Below are 8,499 nucleotides of genomic sequence, written 5' to 3'. Positions count from 1 at the left end.
AGGAGGTTTTCTCCCCCGTGCATTGTATATACGCCCATCACTCTAGGGCTATCCATCTTTCCATTGCACACTAAGTAACACACTCTCTATTGTGTGCCTTGAGCTTCCTTCGTCTTCTCCAAGCTGTGTGGTTTTCTCTGCAACCCTAATTCCAACAACTACTTGGAGTCTATACCTTGCACTTTCTTTCAAAGGTGAATCTGGGCTTATCTTCGATTTATTTAGGTTTACTCTATATGCCCTGCCACCCAAAACTTTTTACTCTCGCGCGTCGCTATTAGCGTCTCTATATAAGGTTCTGCAACATTGCTATAAGCATCATTACAAAAGGATTGCAAGTGTTGCTATATGCGTTGCTATATAGCAACGTGTATAGTGATTCATATAGCGACGGTTATAATGACGGTTATAGCGATGTTCCCGTATCGATGTTTTTAGCGAAGCCGGGAGTATAAAAACCCAATGTATTTTTGTCGCTAAAAGTGTCACAAGTGCACATAAACTCTTGTAGTGTTGCATCCGCTGAAAATTTCATTTGTTGAAAAAAACCTAGAGCTTTCTGACTACCCCTTTTGAGCGTATTGTGCAATCAATAGATGAAATTCTAGACAACATTGCAGTTTGGAGAGATGCCCTCACTTTGCATCCTCCATAAGAGTCAACAACTTCCTAGCCTCGAAATTGTTTTGCATATTTTGCAATCAATGTACTCAAAGAGACGACATTCCAAATAGGCACCTCCTCAACCACTATGTGCCTTTTGAAGCACACCACATAATACATACATGTCAACCAAGAAATTGCCAAGCACCTAAGTGTTTCCCTCATCACATAGCTTCTTTACTCGCCTGCACCATCGCTTGTCAATTTCTCTTCTTCCTACTCTGCTTGTAAGGCTCATAAACACTCATGCATATTCCAAATAGGAAGCTTTATTAAGTACACCACATTGGGCATACATGTCTACCAAGCCATTTCCAAGAATAGTGTCCTTTTCAAGATCCATTGACTAACAATATCATGATGAATTTTTTTTGTCCATGTTAGCATCTTGTGTAGTGCCCATGACTTCAAAATGCACGTGTAGTTGATTGCATCTACAAAGATGCCCTCACTTTGCATCCGCCAAAAACAACCTAGACCTTGCTGGTCCTACCCCTTTTGAGCATATTGTGCAATAAGTAGATAGCAATCAGTGTACTCAAAGAGAGGACATTCAAAACAAGAATATGCTCAACCACTATGTGCTTTCTCAACTACAATGCATAAGGCATACATATCAACCATGTTATTGCTAAGCACTCAGGTGCTTCCCTTAGTACATAGCTTCTTTACTTTTTTGCACTAGCACTCTCGGCTGCTCTTCTTCCTACTTTGCTTACAAGGCTCATAAATGCTCATGTGTATTCCAAATAGGAAGATTTTGAAGTACACCACATTGGGAATACATGTCAACCAAGGCATTGCTAAGCACATTTTCTTTTTCAACCGCCTGTGACTAACAATACCATGATGAATTTCTTTTTCCCATATCAACATTGACTTTTGTAGTGCCATTACAGCAATTGCACTTGCCAATTTTTCAATTCAAGCAGGCTCTACATTCACAACATCCATAATAGCACCTGTTGGGAGACCCACCTTGGCCGCATATTCTTGGGATCGAAGATGGCACCATTGCCATAAACAATCACAACTCATTGCTAGCCATTCTTTACTTGCCTGCACTAGCGGTCATCGACTACTCTTCTTCTCACTCTGCTTACAAGGCTCGTAAACTCTCATGTGTATTTCAAATAGAAAGTTTTTTGAAGTACACCACATTGGGCATAAATGTCAACCAAGGCATTGCCAATCACATTTTCTTTTTCAATAGCCCTTGACTAACAATACCATGATGAATTTCTTTTGCCCATATCAGCATTGAGTTGCATAATGTCATTGAGATAGTTGCACCTGCCAATTCTGCAATTCGAGCATGCTCTGCATTCTTAGCATCCATAATAGCACATGTTGGGAGACCCACTCTGGCCGCATAGTCTCCGGATCGGAGACGACACCACTGCCATAGACAATCTCAACTCATTGTTGCTAGCCATTCTTGGACAATTCAAGGAGGAGAGATGGAGAAGACAGAGAAGCTCTCACCTATTTTGCATCTACCAGTGGCTTATATGTGTGTATGTTGATGCCTAACTCTCTCTCTCTCTCTCTCTCTCTCTCTCTCTATGTGTGTGTGCGTGCGTGTGCATCCCCTCATCTCTCATCTCAAGGGCAACAACTTCTTATGCAGTCCAATTGGTGTTGAAGTTGCTACGGCAAAGCCATCAGGCAATGTAGCTCTTTGCTACGCTGACCTACATGGCGAACAAGGTGTGCTCCCGAATTGGCAAATTGTCTTACTTTTCCAAAACTATCTCATGAACTTTCTTTCTCAGAATTAGCTCACGACCTTTCTTTTAACCTTCTCCCTCCAATGAGGTGCTGCCAAGTGGCATAGGTCTCCTTGGAGCATTCTCAAAATCAGTATTTACACAATCAAGGTAAATACATACACAAGAGTGATTACATCAATAAGTATGACTCGTATCTCTAGTCTCAATATGGGTAATCTATAATTTAAGTAGCCTTTTTCCAATAAATATTCATTCCATTAAAACCTCTTGGATCCTTAGATCTCTTCTTTCTTATTGTAGTGATAGGTTGCATAATACATTATTTACAAAATGTTTTATACGTGAATAATGAGTGTATTATATGTTGATCCATATTATTCGACGACATTGTTTGATGACACATAAGCTTTTTTCAAATTTTTGTATATTTACTTACTACATATTTGTATTCGGATGCATTATTCAAATTTTTCACATTTTTCTATATCTACTTACATATTGGTCAATATAGATACCGATCGATACCTTTTTGATCCATATATATATATATATATATATACATATATATATATATATATATATATACATATATATATATATATATATATATATACATATATATATATATATATATCGATTGATATGGTATAAATTGCTAAATATATACTATAAAAGTAGAAATTCTTTCCTCCGGAGTACAACTCACCTTCACACAAACTTCACAGGAGAGAAAAAATAACAAATAATTGTTTTGATTTTTTTGAGAAAACATTACTACTTTGGGTGCTTTGAAAGTATTAAGAGTAGTAATTAAATGTTTGTCTCTGATCTTGTATATATTTGAAATAGAAAGGAACTTGAGCTCTTTGAATTTTTTGTATACGTAAATTAGTAATAGATTATGATTTTAATGATAAACTATGATGAAAATCATAATCTATCTGTTTTTTTGTGTAGTGTTTAGAATGAGTTTACATATAATAAAAATAGAAAAGAGCTTGAACTCTTTCTAGTTTTAATAAACATAAAGTAGTGATAGATTATAAAGAAAATCATAATTTATCTATACTCTTGTGAATTAGACTAATCGTGTCTGTCACATAGTGATTAGAAGGATTTTTATAGTACATAAACTTTTAGATGGTTGTTGGATCACACGGGACTTACTATGCATCGTGTGTGAGCCGTTGGGATTGCAAACACACAACCTAGATGCAGGCAAGCTCAGCAATTGTAGTCAGTATGTCACTCGTCTCTGTGTAGTTGTCAATGAAGGAATCTTGTGCATGCAGAGAGAAAGAATCTCACCACTGCTACTCAATCATCTTGCCATCGTTGTACCACCTTGCCACTCAATCACTGTGTCCTCTCTCTCATGCTCATGCTCATGCTCATGTCCTCACGCACACATAGCAAGAAGGTAATGAAGGAGAGCAAGAGAAATCTCAATACCTTTGAGAATGAGAAAAAACTTACAAGCCACTTATGTGGGTCGTCCCATTCACATATGGGCGCCCACACACATCTGACGATCAAAACATGTTATCTCTCTCTCTATTCAATTTGGTGTGCGCCAATCATCAACCATCACTCCATAATTAAACATGTGAGACCCACGAGCCCGGCCTATGACTCAATACAAATAAATAATGACAATGACGCTTAAAGTTAACATGTTTCTACCATATACATGTGGTAGTGATGTGTGTAAACACACTAGGACCCGCTGGGGCATCTTTTCTCTCTTTAGGAGGTTTTTTCCCCGTGCATTGTATATACACCCATCACTCTAGGGCTATCTATCTTTCCATTGCACACTAAGTAACATACTCTCAGTTGTGTGCCTTGGGCTTCCTTCGTCTTCTCCAAGTTGTGTGCGTTTCTTTGTAACCCTAATTCCAACAATTGGTATCAGAGCAGGTCGCGTCCTCCCGGGCTTAGTCACCAGTAGCTCCAACTCACGCCTGCTTACTTTCTCCAATTTCTATGAGCTTTGGCGAGCGTTCGCAGGTCAAAATTTTTTTTGGGAGAGCTCAAAGAGTTTAGTCTGCTCAGATTTTTGATTCGGGCTCATTTTGACCTCCGTTTCCACTACAGCCAGCTCTACACAGGCAATTTTGACATTTTTTGCATAATTTCTATCAACACCAGTTACTACATAATAGGTCCCATACAGTCTGCTGCGGGTTGTGCTATATAGCACGTGCTGGTCTCACTCAGCTTCTCCTCATTTCGGGCAGTTTTCACATCAAGTGCAATCATTTTCCATGGCTGACAACAACGTACATGTATTCAAGATGTTTGCTGCTAAGGATAGATTGGATGGGGAAAATTACCCTATGTGGGCTTACATGATGCAACATGTTCTTGTGTCAAAGGGCGTCTGGAAAATTGTATAGGGCATTGATGTACGTCTTCATTCTGAGGATGTAGGCGATGTTGAGGATGTTGTAGGTCTTGTTGCAAGGATTGCTCCTATTAGAGTTGTTTTGCCTACAACAGAACAAGCTCGTTGGGATGTAAAGGATGCATAGGCTCATGTGTTGATTGCCTTGTCTGTGAAGCGCACCATTACTCCTCACATTTGTTCAACAAAATCTGCAAAACAGGCTTGGGATATTCTAGCAAGTCTTTATGCAAACCACAATGAGGCTAAAGTTGCTTTGTTGTGTAAAGAGTTGGCATCGAAGATCATGCATGAGGAAGTTGGTATGGACATTTTCCTTGCTGGTGTCAAGGATATCAATGACCAACTTATTTCTACAGGTGAAGTCATTTCAGACAGTTCCCTTGTGCAAACTGTTCTTGATGCCTTACCAGATTCTTACCAGAGTTTTGCTAGTACTTGGAGACTTATGACCCAAGGAAATCCTAAAGTTGTCAAGTTTGATGCATTATGCACATTGCTGTTGTTCAAAAAAAAATAGAACTAGGTAGCGTGCAGTGGAACATGCTTAGTATTGCTTCTCAAAGAAAGGGTGGTAATAGCAATGCAGCCACTTCTTATGGTTCTACTGTGAGTGGCAAAACTTCTGTTCCTAATGATTCTACTGGCAGCATCAATTCGACTGAAAATTCTAGTGATAAGGGTAAAAAGAGCTGCATTGCCATTATTGTAAATCTAATAATCACTTGATCAAGCAGTGTCCTAAGTTGAAGGCCAAAGAGGCTAAGAAGAAAGAGGGTGGTTCCACTGCAAGTGCTGGTTGCACTACAAATGCATCCATTGTTGAGTCTTCTGTAAAAGGAGAGTGTGATGTTTATGTTGATGCAGAATGGGATTTTAGTGTAGAGTGCACTTACAATCCTGTTTTCCATGATGCATGCATGTCAATTGTTGCAGATTCACATGTGTGGTATTTTGACAGTGGTGCTACAAAGCACATTACCTCACATGATACATCGTGAATTGTTCACCTCTCTCGAGTCTGTTGCTCGTGTGAATTCAGTCATTTGTGCCAACAATGCCTCTTATCCGGTTCAAGGGGTTGGAAAGATTGTGCTTACTGCTGAAAATGGCAGTTCTTTCATGCTCGTTGATGCACTTTCTGTACCTGGGATCAAGAAGAATCTTTTGTCTGTATCTGCACTTGATAGACTTGAACTTATAGTCAAATTTGTGGATGACAGATGTGTAGTTCATGATCTTAGTTTTGGTGATGAAATTGCCCAGGGCGGTCACTTTTTAGAATGTGTATGATATCACGTGAGTTAACCGGAGAGGATTGTTAAAAGACCAAAATGTATAAAAATGTATACATACAGAGGGGGGTGGGGGCTTTTTAAATAGGCTCACAGTGTAAGTATAGTATGTATATTGGGGTATTATTAATTACCTCTTGAACGCATGTGATATAGGGGTCTTTTGATAAGTGGCTGCCCCGGGTGAAATTGTTGCCTTTGGCCTTTTGTGTCGTGGGCTGTATAAGCTCACTTTGTATGACAAGTGTGGAAAAAATTTTGCAAATGCAGTTGTAGATTCAAGGGCTGTTTTGATGCAAAACTGTGGCATGCACGTTTTGGGCATTTGAATTTTTCCAGTTTGTTGCTTGTTTCTTTTCCACCTCTTGAAGCACCTGTCAAACATGTTTGTGAAGGCTTTATTTTGGGTAAGATGCAGCATTCGAGTTTTCAAACGATGGTTCCGTTAGGGCCACGTGCAGGTTGTAGCTTCTGCATAATGATCTTTGTGGGCCCATGCAAACTCTGTCCTTGGGCAATTAACTTTAATTTGTGACTTTCAGTGATGATTACTCCAGGCATGCATGGGTACCGGAGTGTTTATGTGCTTCAAATTTTTTTTGGCTATGGCTGAAAATTTCTCAAAATGTACTATGTGCACCCTCCATTCCGATCAAGGAGGGGAGTATATGTCTCATGAATTTAATGCATTTCTGGCTAGTCATGGGATAAAACACCAATGTAGAGTGCCTTATATGCCTCAGTAAAATGGTGTTGTTGATAGGAAAATCAGGTCACTTATGGAAATGGCACGATCAAGCTTTGTCGTATTCTTTTTTGATTGAGGCCATCATGTGTGCCACTTATGTACTTAACAGGTGTCCTACAAAAGCTTTGCAGTCTACTCTCCATATGAAGCATGGCATTATAGAAAGACTTCTATTGAGCACATGTGTGTTTTTGGCTCTTTGGCATATGATTTGATGCCACAAACACAACGCGATGATAAGGTTGTCAAATGTATTTTTGTTGGTTATAGTGATAAAAGCAAAGGTTACAGGTTGTATCACCTGTGCATTTTCTATGTGCATTGGGAGCTCATTTTGGTTGGAATGTACATCAATCAGACATTGTTACTACTTTCTTGAATGGTGACTGCATGAAAGGAGGGGGAAGGGGTCGGACCTTCCCCCAGCGTTAGTTTGTATTATAAAGTAGGTTTTAATTTTATAGACTGGGTGAATGAAGCGCTAAAGCCAAGTGCTTTCTTTTTTCTTCACTTTGCTTAAGCCAAGCCTTTCACGACATGACCTGTTAAGCCATAGAATCAATCTAAACCTTACCTTCCGCCGTTGCGTTAGTGAGTAGGAAAAAAGAACTTTATTGTGGTATTTAGACACGACGTCTTTTAGGGAGTCATCATCCATTATGTGGCACTGGGGTTACGTCACGAATTCTGGTAGTAATAGGACCATATTTGAGGAAGTTTATGTAATGCAACCTCATGGTTTTGTCAAAAAAGGACAAAAAAACAAAGTTTGTAGATGTAAGAAGGCTTTGTATGGGTTGGGCAATCTCCTTGTGCTTGGTATGAGAAAGCTGACACTCCTTTGGTCAAACGAGGCTCTCGTAACAGTCCAATAGAAAGCAGATTGTATGTAAAGCATGAGGGTGATGTACTTCTCATTATGGTTCTTTATGTAGATGATTTGCTCATCACTGGACCAAATGAGAGACATAATGCTGAATTTAAGGCTGATTTCAATGCTACTTTCAAGATGAAAGATTTGGGGCTGTTGCATCATTACTTGCGCGTACAGTTTAAGGAGTGTGATGTGGTATTGCCTTCTGTCAAAAAAATTACATAGAGACATTGCTATGTAAGTTTGGAGTTTAGGATTGCAAACCCATGGAAACAGGTTAAAATTCATGATGTTGGTGATCCTGCAGATGTCACTCTTTACCAAACTATTGTTGGATGCCTCATTTATGTATGCAACACGAGGTCAGATAATCAGTTTTTAGTCTTACAGGTCAGCAGATTTATGCATAGCCAGGGTCTAAGAGTTGGCAGGCTATCAAGAGGATTTTTTGCTACCTTAGTGGCACTTCACATCTTGGCTTGTTTTATCCCAAGGGGGGATCATTTCCACTAGACTTGCATGATTTTTTGGACTCAAATTGTGCTCGTTGTTTTGACACGCGAGTATCCACAAGTGGTTTCTGGTTGATTCTTGGTAGTTCATGTATATCATGGTTCAGTAAGAAGTAGCCTACTGTGGCCACTTTTAGTTGTAAGGCTGAGTACAGGGAAATCTTGATAGCTACGGTTGAGTGTGTATGGCTTAGACGCCTTATGGTTGATTTGGGTGTTGGACACGACACTGCCAACACTATCTACACTGACATTCAGAGCGCATTG

This window comes from Adiantum capillus-veneris, chromosome 11 (assembly GCF_014529385.1).
Source record: "Adiantum capillus-veneris isolate H3 chromosome 11, ASM1452938v2, whole genome shotgun sequence".
NCBI classification, from domain to species: Eukaryota; Viridiplantae; Streptophyta; class Polypodiopsida; order Polypodiales; family Pteridaceae; genus Adiantum; species Adiantum capillus-veneris.
The sequence above is the reverse complement of the archived record's forward strand: the minus strand, read 5'-3'. Positions refer to the sequence as shown.